Here is a 19,581-nt window from a genome sequence, read left to right as displayed (position 1 = left end):
GGGTCTCTCTCTCTCTCTCTCTCCCCCCCTGACGGGGTCTCTCTCTCCCCCTGACGGAGTCTCTCTCTCTCTCTCCCCCCCTGACGGGGTCTCTCTCCCCCCCTGACGGGGTCTCTCTCTCTCTCTCTCTCTCCCCCTCCCCCCTGACGGGGTCTCTCTCTCTCTCTCTCTCTCTCCCCCCCTGACGGGGTTTCTCTCTCTCCCCCCCCCTGACGGGGTCTCTCTCTCTCCCCCCCCCTGACGGGGTCTCTCTCTCTCTCTCTCTCTCTCTCCCCCCCTGACGGGGTCTCTCTCTCTCTCTCTCTCCCCCCCTGACGGGGTTTCTCTCTCTCTCTCTCCCCCCCTGACGGGGTTTCTCTCTCTCTCCCCCCCCCCTGACGGGGTCTCTCTCTCTCTCTCTCTCCCTCCCCCCCTGACGGGGTCTCTCTCTCTCTCTCTCTCCCTCCCCCCCTGACGGGGTCTCTCTCTCTCTCTCTCTCCCTCCCCCCCTGACGGGGTCTCTCTCTCTCTCTCTCTCTCTCCCCCCCTGACGGGGTCTCTCTCTCTCCCCCCCTGACGGGGTCTCTCTCTCTCTCTCTCTCTCCCCCCTGACGGGTCTCTCTCTCCCCTGACGGAGTCTCTCTCTCTCTCCCCCCCCTGACGGGGTCTCTCTCCCCCCCTGACGGGGTCTCTCTCCCCCCCTGACGGGGTCTCTCTCCCCCCCTGACGGGGTCTCTCTCCCCCCCTGACGGGGTCTCTCTCCCCCCTGACGGGGTCTCTCTCTCCCCCTGACGGGGTCTCTCTCTCCCCCTGACGGGGTCTCTCTCTCTCTCTCTCTCTCCCTCCCCCCCTGACGGGGTCTCTCTCCCCCCCTGACGGGGTCTCTCTCCCCCCCTGACGGGGTCTCTCTCCCCCCCTGACGGGGTCTCTCTCCCCCCCTGACGGGGTCTCTCTCTCCCCCTGACGGGGTCTCTCTCTCTCTCTCTCTCCCTCCCCCCCTGACGGGGTCTCTCTCTCTCTCTCTCTCTCCCTCCCCCCCTGACGGGGTCTCTCTCTCCCCCTGACGGGGTCTCTCTCTCTCTCTCTCCCCCCCCTCCCCCCTGACGGGGTCTCTCTCTGTCTGTGCTGTGTGAACCGGGTCGCCCCTCTCCCCCGGGCTGTCCTTACCGTTTTGCAGTTGTTGTTGTTCAATCTCGGTTTCTGGCATCGCCGCTGCCGCGTCCCCGGGTCCTGGCTATGCGCATGCTCACTACGGATTTCGCTCTGCGCATGCTCGGCTCCTTTCACTCTGCGCATGCTCGGCTCCTTTCGCTCTGCGCATGCTCGGCTCCTTTCGCTCTGCGCATGCTCATTGCCAGTTTCTCCCCTCGCAGCCTGTTGGTTGTCTGGAAAAAAAAGAAAAAATGCTGTAAAAACTCCGCAACTGACAGCATCTGTGGAGCGAGAAACAGAGTTAACGTTTCGAATCCGTATGGCTCTTATTCAGTCATACGGACTCGAAACGTTAACTCTTTCTCTCTCTTTCTCCACAGACCTGCGGAGTTCTTCCAGTATTTTCTCTTTTTGTTTCAGTTTTCGAGCATTTTGCTTTTATCCCGTTGGTTATCTCCTGTTTGCACAAGAGGCCAATTTGTGGGTAGAGCAGCTAATCACCCAACCAATCACCCTGCACTCAGACAGTCACCCAACCAATCACCCTACACTCAGACAATCACCCAACCAATCACCCTACACTCAGCCAATCACCCTGCACTCAGACAATCACCCAACCAATCACCCTGCACTCAGACAATCACCCAACCAATCACCCTACACTCAGACAGTCACCCAACCAATCACCCTACACTCAGCCAATCACCCAACCAATCACCCTGCACTCAGACAATCACCCAACCAATCACCCTGCACTCAGACAATCACCCAACCAATCACCCTGCACTCAGCCAATCACCCAACCAATCACCCTGCCCACTCAGCCAATCACCCAACCAATCACCCTGCACACAGACAATCACCCAACCAATCACCCTGCACTCAGACAATCACCCAACCAATCACCCTGCACTCAGCCAATCACCCTGCACTCAGCCAATCACCCAACCAATCACCCAGCACCCAGCCAATCACTCAACCAATCACCCAGCACTCAGCCAACCACCCAACCAATCACCCTGCACTCAGTCAATCACTCAACCAATCACCCAGCACCCAGCCGATCACTCAACCAATCACCCTGCACTCAGCCAATCACCCAACCAATCACCCAGCACCTAGCCGATCACTCAACCAATCACCCAGCACCCAGCCCATCTCCCAACCAATCACCCAGCACCCAGCCAATCACCCAACCAATCACCCAGCACCCAGCCGATCACTCAACCAATCACCCAGCACCCAGCCGATCACTCAACCAATCACCCAGCACCCAGCGGATCACTCAACCAATCTCCCTGCACTCAGCCAATCACCCAACCAATCACCCAGCACCCAGCCAATCACCCAGCACCCAGCCAATCACCCAACGAATCACCCAGCACCCAGCTGATCACTCAACCAATCACCCAGCACTCAGACGATCACTCAACCAATCACCCAGCACCCAGCCAATCACCCAACGATTCACCCAGCACCCAGCCAATCACCCAGCACCCAGCCAATCACCCAACGATTCACCCAGCACCCAGCCAATCACCCAGCACCCAGCCAATCACCCAACCAATCACCCAGCACCCAGCCAATCACTCAACCAATCACCCAGCACTCAGCCGATCACTCAACCAATCACCCAGCACCCAGCCAATCACCCAACCAATCACCCAGCACCCAGCCAATCACCCAACCAATCACCCAGCAAATCACCCAACCAATCACCCAGCACCCAGTCGATCACTCAACCAATCACCCTGCACCCAACCAATCACCCAAGCAATCACATTGCACCCCGCCAATCACCCAACCAATCACCCTGCACCCAGCCGATCACCCTGCACCTAACCAATAACCCAACCAATCACCCTGCACCCAGCCGAGAACACAACCAATCACACTGCACCCAGCCAATCACCCAACCAATCAGCCTGCACCCAGCCAATCACACAACCAATCACCCTGCCCCCCAGCCAATCACCCAGCCAAACACCCAACCAATCACCCTGCACCCAGCCAATCAGCCAAACCATCACCCTGAACCCAGCCGATCACCCAACCAATCACCCTGCACCTAGCCAACCACCCAACCAATCACGCTGCACCCAGCCAATCACCCTGCACCCAGCCAATAACCCAACCAATAAAAATAGAATTACCTGGAAAAACTCAGCAGGTCTGGCAGCATCGGCGGAGAAGAAAAGAGTTGACGTTTCGAGTCCTCATGACCCTTCCGCAGAACTCTCCAATCAACACTACACCGCCATACCTGTCCACACAATAATATAATCACATACCTGTAGCATAGAAACATAGAAAATAGGAGCAGGAGTAGGCCATCGGCCCTTCGATCCTGCTCCGCCATTCATTATGATCATGGCTGATCATCCAATTCAATAGCCTGCTCCCGCTTTCTCCCCATACCCTTTCATCCCTTTTGCCCCAAGACCTTCTTCTTGAAAACATACAATGCTTTGGCGTCAGCTACTTTCTGTGGTAGCGAATTCCACAGGCTCACCACTCTCTGGATGAAGAAATTTCCCCTCATCTCAGTCCTAAATGGTCTACCCCATATCGTCAGACTGTGACCCTGGTTCTGGATTCCCCCACCATCGGGAACATCCTTCCTGCATCTACCCTGTCAAGTCCTGTTAGAATTTTATAAGTTGCTATAAGATCCCCCCTCATTCTTCTGAACTCCAGCGAATAGAATCCTTGCTGACTCAATCTCTCCTCATATGTCAGTCCCGCCATCCCAGGAATCAGTTTGGTAAACCATTGCTGCACTCCCTCTATAGCAAGAATATCCTTCCTCAGATAAGGAGACCAAAACTGTACACAATATTCCAGGTGTGGTCTCACCAAAGCCCTGTATGTATAGTGAACAATGCACTCACATGCCAGTCAATCCAACTTTATACTCAAATACCTGTGCATTCAAGACGGTACTCATATGAATGTCCGTCCAATACTTGACACAGATAGCTGCCCATCCAACTCTGGACTCTCATATCTCTCCATCCAACATTGTACTCACATACCTGCCAACCAACACTGCACTGATATACCTGTCCATCAACACTACACTCATATACCTGTCCATCAACAATGCACTCATATACCTGTCCATCAACACTGCACTCACATACCTGCCAACCAACACTGCACTGATATACCTGTCCATCAACACTGCATTCATATACCTGTCCATCAACAGTGCACTGATATACCTGTCTATCAACACTGCACTCATATACCTGTCCATCAACACTGCACTCACATACCTGCCAACCAACACTGCACTGATATACCTGTCCATCAACAGTGCACTCATATACCTGTCCATCAACAGTGCACTGATATACCTGTCTATCAACACTGCTCTCATACACCTGTCCATCAACACTGCACTCACATACCTGCCAACCAACACTGCACTGATATACCTGTCCATCAACACTGCACTCATATACCTGTCCATCAACACTGCACTCACATACCTGCCAACCAACACTGCACCGATATACCTGTCCATCAACAGTGCACTCATATACCTGTCCATCAACAGTGCACTCATATACCTGTCCATCAACACTGCACTCACATACCTGCCAACCAACACTGCACTGATATACCTGTCCATCAACACTGCACTCATATACCTGTCCATCAACACTGCACTCATATACCTGTCCATCAACACTACACTCACATACCTGCCAACCAACACTACATTGATATACCTGTCCATCAACACTGCACTCATATACCTGTCCATCAACACTGCACTCACATACCTGCCAACCAACACTGCACTGATATACCTGTCCATCAACAGTGCACTCATATACCTGTCCATCAACACTGCACTCACATACCTGCCAACCAACACTGCACTGATATACCTGTCCATCAACTGTGCACTCATATACCTGTCCATCAACAATGCACTCATATACCTATTCATCCAACAGTGTACTCACATTTTTGTCCATCCAACACTACACTCACTTACCTGTCCATCTAACACTACAGTCATACACCTGTCCATTCAACAGTATACTCGCATACTTCTCCATCTAACAGGGTACTCACATACCTGTCCATCAAACAATGTACTTACAGACCTGTCTATCCAACACTGTACTCGCATAGCTGTCCATTGAACACTGCACTCATATACATGTCCATCCAATACTGTACTGACATATTGATCGATCCATCACTCCACTCACTCACCATTCCATTCAGCAGTACACTCACATACCTGTCCATCCAACACTACACTGATGTACCTGTGCATCCAACACTGAACTCACATTCCTGTCAATCGAACACTACACTCACATACCTGTCCATCCAACAGTACACTCACGTACCTGTCCATCCAACACTGTCTATCCATCACTACATTCAGATACCTATCCATCAAAAACTACACTCACATTCCTGTCCATCCAACACTAGACTCATTTACCTGACCATTCATCACTGTATTCTCATACCTATCCATGCACCAATACATTCACATACCTGTGCTTCCAACACTACACTTACATACCTCTGCATCGAACATTGTGCTCACATACCTGTCCATCCAACGCTGTAGTGACAGATCTGTCGATCCAAACTACACTCAGATACCTGTCCATCGAAAACTACTTCACATACCTGGCCGTCCAACACTGTGCTCACATTCCTTTCCATCCAACACTGTACTCACATGCCTGTCCATCCAACACGAAGCTCACATATCTGCCCCTCCATCACTGCATTCTCATACCTACCTACGCACCACTACATTCACATATCTGTGCAACCGACTACACTCACGTACCTCTGTATCCAACACTGTGCTCACATGCCTGTCCATCCAACACTGTACTCACATACCTGTCCAACCAAGACTGTACTCACAGACCTATACATCCAAAAGTATACTCACGTGCCTGCCCATCCAACGCTGTAGTTACAGGTCTGTCCATCCAAACTACACTCAGATGCCTGTCCATCAAAAACTACATCACATACCTGGCCGTCCAACACTGTGCTCACATACCTTTCTATCCAACACTGTACTCCCATGCCTGTCAATCCAACCCGAAGCTCACATATCTGTCCCTCCATCACTGTATTCTCATACCTACCTACGCACCACTACATTCACATATCTGTGCATCCAACTACACTCACGTACCTCTGCATCCAACACTGTGCTCACATGCCTGTCCATCCAACACTGTAGCTGTCCAACCAAGACGGTACAAGACTGCACTCACAGACCTATTCATCCAAAAGTATACTCACGTGCCTGTCCATCCAACGCTGTAGTGACAGGTCTGTCCATCCAAACTACACTCAGATGCCGGTTCATCAAAAACTAATACACAAGAACTTCCATCCTGCACTGTACTCACATACCTGACCATCCAACACGAAAGACAAATACCTGTCCATCCAACACTACTCACATACCTGTCCATCCGACAATGTACTGAAATACCTCTCCATCCAAAATACACTCATATATCTGTCCATCCAACAGTAAACTCAAATGCCTGTCCATCCAACACTGTACTCACATACCTGTCCATCCAACACTGTACTCACATAACTGTCAATCCAACACTGTACTCAAATTCCTGTCCATCCAACACTAAACACAAATACCTCTCTATTCAACACTACTCACATAACTGTCCATCCAACAATGTACTAAATAATTCTCCATCCAAAATACACGCATATATCTGTCCATCCAAGACAACTACACTTACATACCTGTCGAACCAAAACTGTACTCACATAACTGTCCATCCAACACTGTACTCAAATACCAGTCCATCCAACACTGTACTCACATATCTGTCCAGCCAACACTGTACTCACATACCTGACAGCCAACAATACACTCACATAACTGATCATCCAAAAATACACTCACATTCCTGTCCATCCAAGGCTACACTGAAATAACTGCCCATCCAACATTGTAATCGCATACCTGTCCATCGAACACTACACGCACATACCTGTCCAACCAACACTGCACTCACATACCTATCTATCCAACATTGTACACACATAGATGTCCATGCAATACTGTACTCACATACCTGTTCATCCTACACTGTACACACATAGCTTTTCATGCAACATGGTAAAACACACACCTGCCCATCCAACATTGCACTCAAATATCTGTCATCCAATGCTACGCTCACAGACATCTCCATACAACTCTACACACACATACCTGTGCATCCAACACGACACACACATGCCTGTCCTACCAATAATGTAATCAAATGTAGTCAATAATTTAGTCTATCCATCATTACATTCAGATACCTATCCATCCAAAACTACACTCACATGCCTGTCTATCCAACACTAGGCTCACATTCCTGTCCATCCACCACTGTATTCTCATACCTATCCATGCACCACTACATTCGCGTACCTGTGCATCCAATATTACACTCACATACCTCTGCATCCAACACTGTGCTCACATGCCTGTCCATCCAACACTGTGCTCACATGCCTTTCCAACCAACACGATGCTCAAATACCTGTCCATCCAATAATACATTCACATATCTGTCCATCCAACACTAAAATCAAATACCTGTCCATCCAACAATACATTCAGATACCTTTCCATCCAACACTGTACTCAAATACCTCTCCATCGAACGCTGTAGTGACAGATCCGTCCATCCAAACTACACTCAGATACCTGTCCATCGAAAACTACACTCACATAACTGTCCATCCAGCACTGTACTCACATACCTTTCCATCCAACACTGTACTCAAAGACCGGTCCATCCAACACTGTACTCACATACTTGTCCATCCAATATTACATAATCATGCCTTCCGATCCAACACTGTACTCCCATGTCTGACAGCCAACAATACACTCACATAATTCCCCATCCAAAAATACACTCACATGTCTGTCCATCCAAGGCTTACACTGAAATAACTGTCTACCCAATATTGTAATCGCATACCTGTCCATCCAACACTACACTCACAAACCTGTCCCTCCAACACTGTGCTCACATACTTGTCCATCCAATTCGACGTACACCACTACATTCACATACCTGTGTATCCAACTACACTACCTGTCCAACCAACACTGTAGTCACGTGACTGTCTATCCAACAGTATACTAACATACCTGCCCAATCAACAGTACAATCTCATATCTATCCATCCAACACTGCACTCAACTACCTGTCATCCAACGCTACGCTCACATATATCACCATACAACTCTGCACACACAGACTGTGCATCCAACACGACACACACATGCCTGTCCTACCAATAGTGAAACAAATGACTGTCTATCCATCACTACGTTCAGATACCTATCCATCGAAAACTACACTCATATTTCTGTCCATCCAACACTCGACTCACATACCTGTCCATTCATCACTGTTTTATCATACCTATCCATGCACCAATACATTCACATACCTGTGCATCCAACACCACACTCACATACCTCTGCATCCAACACTGTGCTCACATGCCTGTCAACCCATCATTGTGCTCACAAGCACGTCCATCCAACACTGTAGTGACAGATCTGCCCATCCAAACTACACTCAGATACCTGTCCATCGAAAACTGCATCACATATCTGGCCATCCAACACTGTGCTCACATTCCTTTCCATGCAACACTGTACTCACATTCCTGTCAATCCAACATGAGGCTCACATATCTGTCCCTCCATCATTGTATTCTCATACCTATCCATGCACCACTACATTCACATAATTGTGCATCCAACTACACTCACATACCTCTGCATCCATCACTGTGCTCACATGCCTGTCCATCCAACACGGTACTCACATACCTGTCCATCCAAGACTGTACTCACATAACTGTCCATCCAACGCTCTAGTGACAGATCTGTCCATCCAAACTACACTCAGATACCTGTCCATCGAAAACTACATCGCACACCTGTCCATCCAACACTGTACTCACATACCTTTCTATCCAACACTGTACTCATGTGCCTGTCAGTCCAACTCTGTACTCATATACATGTCCATCCAACAATACATTCACATATTTGTACATCCAACACTAAATTCAAATTTCTGTCCATCCAGCACTTTACTCAAATACCTGTCCATCCAACATTACACTCACAAACCTGTCCATCCAACACTATGCACACATACTTGTCCATCCAATTCGACATACACATACCTGTCCAACCAACACTGTAGTCACATGACTGTCTATCCAACAATGTACTCCCATGTCTGTCCGTCCAACAGTATAATAACATACCTGTCCATCAAACACTGTACTCACATACCTGTCCAACCAACTATGTACTCACATACCTGTCCATCTAATACTGTAGTCACATACCTGTCCATCCAACTACACCCACATAGCTGACCGTCCAACCATATATGCACATACCTGCCCATCCACCATTGTTCTCACATACCTGTCCATCCAACACTGTAGTCACACTCCTGTCCATCCAGCACTACACTCACAGACCTGTCAATCCAAAACTACACTCACATACCTGTCCATCAAACAGTGTACACACTTACAAAAACAAAAATATCTGGTAAAACTCAGCAGGTCTGACAGCATCTGCGGAGAGGAACACAGTTAGCATTTCGAGCCCGAATGAATCTTCATCAGAACGAAGGAAAATTAGAAAAGAGGTGAAATATAAGATGGTATAAGGGGGGTGGGGGTGGGACAGGTAGAGCTGGATAGGGGGCCAGTGATAGGTGGAGATTGCCAAAGATGTCATAGACAAAAGGACAAAGAGGTGTTGACGATGGTGACATTAGCTAAGATGTGTGCTAATGGTGACATCATGTACTCACTTACCTGTCCATCCAAAACTAACTTCTGCATTCAAATACCTAGCCATCCAACATTGTACTCACTTAACTCTCCATCCAACATTACACTCACGTACCTATCCATTCAACTCTGTACTGGATACCTGTCAATCCAACACTACTCATATACCTGTCCATCCAACAATACATTCACATATCTGTCCATGCAACACGAAACTCAAATATCTGTCCATCCAACACTGTACTCACATACCTGTCAATCCAACACTGTACTCAAATTCCTGTCCATCCAACACGAAACACAAATACCTGTCCATCCAACACTACTCACATACCTGTTCATCCAACAATGTACTGAAATACTTCTCCATCCAAAATACACTCATATATCTGTCCATCCAAGACAACTACACTCACATACCTGTCGAACCAAGACTGTACTCACATAGCTTTCCATCCAACACTGTACTCCCATGTCTGTCCATCCAACACTACACTCACAAACCCGTCCATCCAACACTGTACTCACATACTTGTCCAACCAATATTACATAATCATACCTGCCAATCCAACACTGTACTTCCATGTCTAACAGCCAACAATACACTCACATAATTGCCCATTCAAAAATATACTCACATGTCTGTCCATCCAAGGCTTGCACTGAAATAACTGTCCACCCAATATTGTAATCGCATACCTGTCCATCCAACACTGCACTCACAGACCTGTCCATCCAACACTGTGCTCACATACTTGTCCATCCAATTCGACGTACACATACCTGTCCAACCAACACAGTAGTCACATGATTGTCTATCCAACAGTATACTAACATACCTGTCCAATCAACAGTACAATCTCATATCTATCCATCTAACACTGTACACACATGCCTGTCCATCCAACTCTGAACTCACATACCTGTCCATTCTACACTGTACTTACATACCTGCCCAGCCAAGACTTCACTCAAATACCTGTCATCCAACGCTACGCTCACATATATCTCCATACAGCTCTACGCACACATACCTGTGCATCCAACACGACACACACATGCCTGTCCTACCAATAGTGAAACAAATAACTGTCTATCCATTACTACATTCAGAAACCCACCCATCGAAAACTGCATTCGCAATTCTGGCCCATCCAACACTAGACTCACATATCTGTCCATTCATCACTGTTTTCTCATACCTATCAATGCACCAATACATTCACATACCTGTGCATCCAACACTACACTCACATACCTCTGCATCCAATACTGTGCTCACATGCCTGTCCATTCATCACTGTGCTCACAAGCATGTCCATCCAACGCTCTAGTGACAGATCTGTCCATCCAAACTACACTCAGATACTTGTCCATCGTAAATTACATCACATACCTGGCCATCCAACACTGTGGTCACATGACTGTCTATCCAACACTATACTCCCATTTCTGTCCGTCCAACAGTATACTAACATGCCTGTCCAACCAACACTATAATCTCATATCTATCCATCCAACACTGCACTCACATGCCTCTCCATCCAACACTGCACTCACATGCCTCTCCATCCAACACTGTACTCACATACCTATCCATCTAATACTGTAGTCACATACCAGTCCATCTAACTACACCCACATAGCTGACCGTTAAACCATATATGCACATACCTGCCCATCCACCATTGTACTCACATACCTGTCCATCCAAGACTGTACTCACATACCTGTCCATCCAACGCTCTAGTGACAGATCTATCCATCCAAGCTACACTCAGATACCTGTCCATCGAAAACTACATCACACACCTGTCCATCCAACACTGTACTCACATACCTGCCCATCCAACAATACACACATATTTGTCCATCCAACACTAAACTCAAATACCTGTCCATCCAACACTTTATTCAAATGCCTGTCCATCCAACATTACACTCACAAACCTGTCCATCCAACATTGTGCTCACATACTTGTCCATCCAATTCGACATACACATACCTGGCCAACCAGCACTGTAGTCACATGACTGTCTATCCAACAGTATACTAACATACCTGTCCAATCAACAGTACAATCTCATATCTATCCATCCAACACTGCACTCACATGCCTCTCCATCCAAGACTGTACTCACATACCTATCCATCAAACACTGTAATCACATACCTGTCCATCTAATACTGTAGTCAAATACCTGTCCTTCCAAATACACCCACATAGCTGACCGTCCAACCATATATGCACATACCTGCCCATCCACCATTGTACTCACATACCTGTCCATCCAACACTGTAGTCACACTCCTGTCCATCCAGCACTACACTCACAGACCTGTCAATCCAAAACTACACTCACATACCTGTCCATCAAACAGTGTACTCACTTACAAAAACAAAAATATCTGGAAAAACTCAGCAGGTCTGACAGCATCTGCGGAGAGGAATACAGTTAACGTTTCGAGCCCGAATGAATCTTCATCAGAACTAAGGAAAATTAGAAAAGAGGTGAAATATAAGCTGGTTTAAGGGGGGGTGGGGTGGGACAGGTAGAGCTTGATAGGGGGCCAGTGATAGGTGGAGATTGCCAAAGATGTCATAGACAAAAGGACAAAGAGGTGTTGACGATGGTGACATTAGCTAAGATGTGTGCTCATGGTGACATTATGTACTCACTTACCTGTCCATCCAAAACTAACTTCTGCAATCACATACCTAGCCATCCAACATTGTACTCACATAACTCTCCATCCAACATTACACTCACATACCTGTCCATTCAACTCTGTACTGAATACCTGTCAATCCAACACTACTCACATACATGTCCATCCAACAATACATTCACATATCTGTCCATCCAACACAAAACTCAAATATCTGTCCATCCAAACCTGTACTCACATACCTTTTCATCCAATACTGTACTCACACGCCTGTCAATACAACACTGTACTCACACGCCTGTCAATACAACGTTGTAATCAAATACCTGTCAATGCAATGCTATAGTGACAGATCCATCCATCCAAACTTGACACTCAGATACCTGTCCATCGAAAGCTATATCACATAACTGTCCATCCAGTACTGTACTCACATACCTGTCCAACCAACACTAAACTCAAATATCTGTCCATCCAACACCGTACTGACATACCTGTCCATCCAACACTGTACTCACACACCTGTCCATCCAACACTGTACTCACATACCTGTCAATCCAACACTACTCAAATTCCTGTCCATCCAACACTAAACACAAATACCTGTCCATACAACACTGCTCACATACATTTCCATCCAACAATGTACTGAAATACTTCTGCATACAAAATACAATCATATATCTGCCCATCGAAGACAACTACACTCACATACCTGTCAAACCAAAATTGTACTCACATAGCTGGTCATCCAACACTGTACTCCCATGTCTGTCCATCCAACACTATACTCAAAAACCCGTCCATCCAACACTGTACTCACATACTTGTCCATCCAATATTACATAATCATGCCTGCCCATCCAACACTGTACTCCCATGTCTGACAGCCAACAATACACTCACATAATTGCCCATCCAAAAATACACTCACATGTCTGTCCATCCAAGGCTTACACTGAAATAATTGTCCACCCAATATTGTAATCGCATACCTGTCCATCCAACACGACACTCACAAACCTGTCCATCCAACACTGTACTCACATACCTGTCAATCCAACACTGTACTCAAATTCCTGTCCATCCAACGCTAGTGACAGATCCGTCCATCCAAACTTGACACTCAGATACCTGTCCATCGAAAACTATATCACGTAACTGTCCATCCAGTACTGTACTCACATACCTGTCCAACCAACACTAAACTGAAATACCTGTCCATCCAACACTGTGCTCACACACCTGTCCATCCATCACTGTACTCACATGCCTGTCCATCCAACACTGTACTCACATCCCTGTCAATCTAACACTACTCAAATTCCTGTCCATCCAACACTAAACACAAATACCTGTCCATCCAACACTACTCACATACCTGTCCGTCCAACAATGTACTGAAATACTCCTCCATCCAAAATACACTCATATATCCGTACATCCAAGACAACTACACTCAGATACCTGTCGAACCAAAACTGTACTCACGTAGCTGTCCATCCAACACTGTACTCCCATGCCTGTCCATCCAACACTACACTTACAAACCCGTCCATCCAACACTGTACTCACATTCTTGTCCATCCAATATTACATAATCAGGCCTGCCCATCCAACACTGTACTCCCAAGTCTGACAGCCAACAATATACTCACATAATTCCCCATCCAAAAATACACTCACATGTCTGTCCATCCAAGGCTTACACTGAAATAATACACTGTGCTCACGTACTTGTCCATCCAATTCGACATATACATACCTGTCCTACCAACACTGTAGTCACGTGACTGTCTATCCAACAGTATACTAACATACCTGTCCAATCAACAGTACAATCTTGTATCTATCCATCCAACACTGCACTCAACTACCTGTCATCCAACGCTACGCTCATATATATCACCGTACAACTCTGCACACATATACTGTGCATCCAACACGACACACACATGCCTGTCCTACCAATAGTGAAATAAATGACTGTCTATCCATCACTACATTCAGATACCTATCCATCGAAAACTACACTCACATTTCTGTCCATCCAACACTAGACTCACATACCTGTCCATTCATCACTGTATTCTCATACCTATCCAGGCACAAATACATTCACATACCTGTGCATCCAACACTACACTCACATACCTCTGCATTCAATACTGTGCTCACATGCCTGTCCATCCATCACTGTGCTCACAAGTATGTCCATCCAACGCTGTAGTGACAGATCTGCCCATCCAAACTACACTCAGATACCTGTCCATTGAAAACTACATCACATACCTGGCCATCCAACACTGTGCTCAGATTCCTTTCCATCCAACTCTGTACTCACATTCCTGTCCATCCAACACGAGGCTCACATATCTGTCCCTCCACCACTGTATTCTCATACCTATCCACGCACCACTACATTCACATACCTGTGCATCCAGCTACACTCACATACCTCTGCATCCAACACTGTGCTCACATGCCTGTCCATCCAACTCTGTACTCACATATCTGTCCATTCTACACTGTACTCACATACCTGCCCATCCAACACTGCACTCAAATACCTGTCATCCAACGCTAAGCTTACATACATCTCCATACAACTCTACACACGCATACCTGTGCATCCAACACGACACACACATGCCTGTCCTACCAATAGTGAAACAAATGACTGTCTATCCATCACTACATTCAGATACCTATCCATGCAAAACTACACTCACATTCCTGTCCATCCAACACTAGACTCACATACCTGTCCATTCATCACTGTTTTCTCATACCTACCCATGCACCAATACATTCACATACCTGTGCATCCAACACTGTACTCACATACCTCTGCATCCAACACTGTGCTCACATGCCTGTCCATTCATCACTGTGCTCAGAAGCATGTCCATCCAACGCTGTAGTGACAGATCTGTCCATCCAAACTACACTCAGATACCTGTCCATCATAAACTACATCACATACCTGGCCGTCCAACACTGTTGTCACATGACTGTCTATGCAACACTGTACTCCCATGTCTGTCCGTCCAACAGTATACTAACATACCTGTCCAACCAACACTATAATCTCATATCTATCCATCCAACACTGTACTCACATGCCTCTCCATCCAGCACTGTACTCACATACCTGTGCATCAAACACTGTACTCACATACCTGTCCAACCAACTATGTACTTACATACCTATCCATCTAATACTGTAGTCACATACCTGTCCATCCAACTACACCCACATAGCTGACCGTCCAACCATATATGCACATACCTGCCCATCCACCATTGTACTCACATACCTGTCCATCCAACACTGTAGTCACACTCCTGTCCATCCAGCACTACACTCACAGACCTGTCAATCCAAAACTACACTCACATACCTGTCCATCAAACAGTGTACTCATTTACAAAAACAAAAATACCTGGAAAATCTCAGCAGGTCTGACAGCATCTGCGGAGAGGAACACAGTTAACGTTTCGAGTCCAAATGAATCTTCATCAGAACTAAGGAAAATTAGAAAAGAGGTGAAATATAAGCTGGTTTAAGGGGGCGTGGGACAGGTAGAGCTGGATAGAGGGCCAGTGATAGGTGGAGATTGCCAAAGATGTCATAGACAAAATGACAAAGCGGTGTTGACGGTGGTGACATTAGCTAAGATGTGTGCTAATGTTGACATTATGTACTCACTTACCTGTCCATCCAAAACTATGTACTTACATACCTATCCATCTAATACTGTAGTCACATACCTGTCCATCCAACTACACCCACATAGCTGACCGTCCAACCATATATGCACATACCTGCCCATCCACCATTGTACTCACATACCTGTCCATCCAACACTGTAGTCACACTCCTGTCCATCCAGCACTACACTCACAGACCTGTCAATCCAAAACTACACTCACATACCTGTCCATCAAACAGTGTACACACTTACAAAAACAAAAATATCTGGTAAAACTCAGCAGGTCTGACAGCATCTGCGGAGAGGAACACAGTTAGCATTTCGAGCCCGAATGAATCTTCATCAGAACGAAGGAAAATTAGAAAAGAGGTGAAATATAAGATGGTATAAGGGGGGTGGGGGTGGGACAGGTAGAGCTGGATAGGGGGCCAGTGATAGGTGGAGATTGCCAAAGATGTCATAGACAAAAGGACAAAGAGGTGTTGACGATGGTGACATTAGCTAAGATGTGTGCTAATGGTGACATCATGTACTCACTTACCTGTCCATCCAAAACTAACTTCTGCATTCAAATACCTAGCCATCCAACATTGTACTCACTTAACTCTCCATCCAACATTACACTCACGTACCTATCCATTCAACTCTGTACTGGATACCTGTCAATCCAACACTACTCATATACCTGTCCATCCAACAATACATTCACATATCTGTCCATGCAACACGAAACTCAAATATCTGTCCATCCAACACTGTACTCACATACCTGTCAATCCAACACTGTACTCAAATTCCTGTCCATCCAACACGAAACACAAATACCTGTCCATCCAACACTACTCACATACCTGTTCATCCAACAATGTACTGAAATACTTCTCCATCCAAAATACACTCATATATCTGTCCATCCAAGACAACTACACTCACATACCTGTCGAACCAAGACTGTACTCACATAGCTTTCCATCCAACACTGTACTCCCATGTCTGTCCATCCAACACTACACTCACAAACCCGTCCATCCAACACTGTACTCACATACTTGTCCAACCAATATTACATAATCATACCTGCCAATCCAACACTGTACTTCCATGTCTAACAGCCAACAATACACTCACATAATTGCCCATTCAAAAATATACTCACATGTCTGTCCATCCAAGGCTTGCACTGAAATAACTGTCCACCCAATATTGTAATCGCATACCTGTCCATCCAACACTGCACTCACAGACCTGTCCATCCAACACTGTGCTCACATACTTGTCCATCCAATTCGACGTACACATACCTGTCCAACCAACACAGTAGTCACATGATTGTCTATCCAACAGTATACTAACATACCTGTCCAATCAACAGTACAATCTCATATCTATCCATCTAACACTGTACACACATGCCTGTCCATCCAACTCTGAACTCACATACCTGTCCATTCTACACTGTACTTACATACCTGCCCAGCCAAGACTTCACTCAAATACCTGTCATCCAACGCTACGCTCACATATATCTCCATACAGCTCTACGCACACATACCTGTGCATCCAACACGACACACACATGCCTGTCCTACCAATAGTGAAACAAATAACTGTCTATCCATTACTACATTCAGAAACCCACCCATCGAAAACTGCATTCGCAATTCTGGCCCATCCAACACTAGACTCACATATCTGTCCATTCATCACTGTTTTCTCATACCTATCAATGCACCAATACATTCACATACCTGTGCATCCAACACTACACTCACATACCTCTGCATCCAATACTGTGCTCACATGCCTGTCCATTCATCACTGTGCTCACAAGCATGTCCATCCAACGCTCTAGTGACAGATCTGTCCATCCAAACTACACTCAGATACTTGTCCATCGTAAATTACATCACATACCTGGCCATCCAACACTGTGGTCACATGACTGTCTATCCAACACTATACTCCCATTTCTGTCCGTCCAACAGTATACTAACATGCCTGTCCAACCAACACTATAATCTCATATCTATCCATCCAACACTGCACTCACATGCCTCTCCATCCAACACTGCACTCACATGCCTCTCCATCCAACACTGTACTCACATACCTATCCATCTAATACTGTAGTCACATACCAGTCCATCTAACTACACCCACATAGCTGACCGTTAAACCATATATGCACATACCTGCCCATCCACCATTGTACTCACATACCTGTCCATCCAAGACTGTACTCACATACCTGTCCATCCAACGCTCTAGTGACAGATCTATCCATCCAAGCTACACTCAGATACCTGTCCATCGAAAACTACATCACACACCTGTCCATCCAACACTGTACTCACATACCTGCCCATCCAACAATACACACATATTTGTCCATCCAACACTAAACTCAAATACCTGTCCATCCAACACTTTATTCAAATGCCTGTCCATCCAACATTACACTCACAAACCTGTCCATCCAACATTGTGCTCACATACTTGTCCATCCAATTCGACATACACATACCTGGCCAACCAGCACTGTAGTCACATGACTGTCTATCCAACAGTATACTAACATACCTGTCCAATCAACAGTACAATCTCATATCTATCCATCCAACACTGCACTCACATGCCTCTCCATCCAAGACTGTACTCACATACCTATCCATCAAACACTGTAATCACATACCTGTCCATCTAATACTGTAGTCAAATACCTGTCCTTCCAAATACACCCACATAGCTGACCGTCCAACCATATATGCACATACCTGCCCATCCACCATTGTACTCACACACCTGTCCATCCAACACTGTAGTCACACTCCTGTCCATCCAGCACTACACTCACAGACCTGTCAATCCAAAACTACACTCACATACCTGTCCATCAAACAGTGTACACACTTACAAAAACAAAAATATCTGGTAAAACTCAGCAGGTCTGACAGCATCTGCGGAGAGGAACACAGTTAGCATTTCGAGCCCGAATGAATCTTCATCAGAACGAAGGAAAATTAGAAAAGAGGTGAAATATAAGATGGTATAAGGGGGGTGGGGGTGGGACAGGTAGAGCTGGATAGGGGGCCAGTGATAGGTGGAGATTGCCAAAGATGTCATAGACAAAAGGACAAAGAGGTGTTGACGATGGTGACATTAGCTAAGATGTGTGCTAATGGTGACATCA

At 46.3% G+C, this 19,581-nt stretch overlaps 1 protein-coding gene across 3 annotated transcripts in view; it reads right to left on the bottom strand.

Annotated features, from left to right (window-relative positions):
* Nucleotides 1–1,574, bottom strand: part of LOC144672973 (rab GTPase-activating protein 1-like) — a 442,218-nt gene extending 440,644 nt beyond the window's left edge. For 2 of the 3 annotated variants that reach the window (XM_078534975.1, XM_078534977.1), the window contains exon 1: nt 1,147–1,574. The gene's annotated coding sequence lies outside the window, so the exon portion shown is untranslated. The remainder of the gene's footprint in view (nt 1–1,146) is intronic. The other variant, XM_078534976.1, reaches the window with a different exon arrangement.
* Between the last annotated feature and the right edge of the window lie 18,007 nt (nt 1,575–19,581).

The sequence above is a fragment of the Cetorhinus maximus genome, unplaced genomic scaffold, assembly GCF_964194155.1.
Source record: "Cetorhinus maximus unplaced genomic scaffold, sCetMax3.hap1.1 HAP1_SCAFFOLD_182, whole genome shotgun sequence".
NCBI classification, from domain to species: Eukaryota; Metazoa; Chordata; class Chondrichthyes; order Lamniformes; family Cetorhinidae; genus Cetorhinus; species Cetorhinus maximus.
This window is presented reverse-complemented; position numbering and strand designations above follow the sequence as displayed.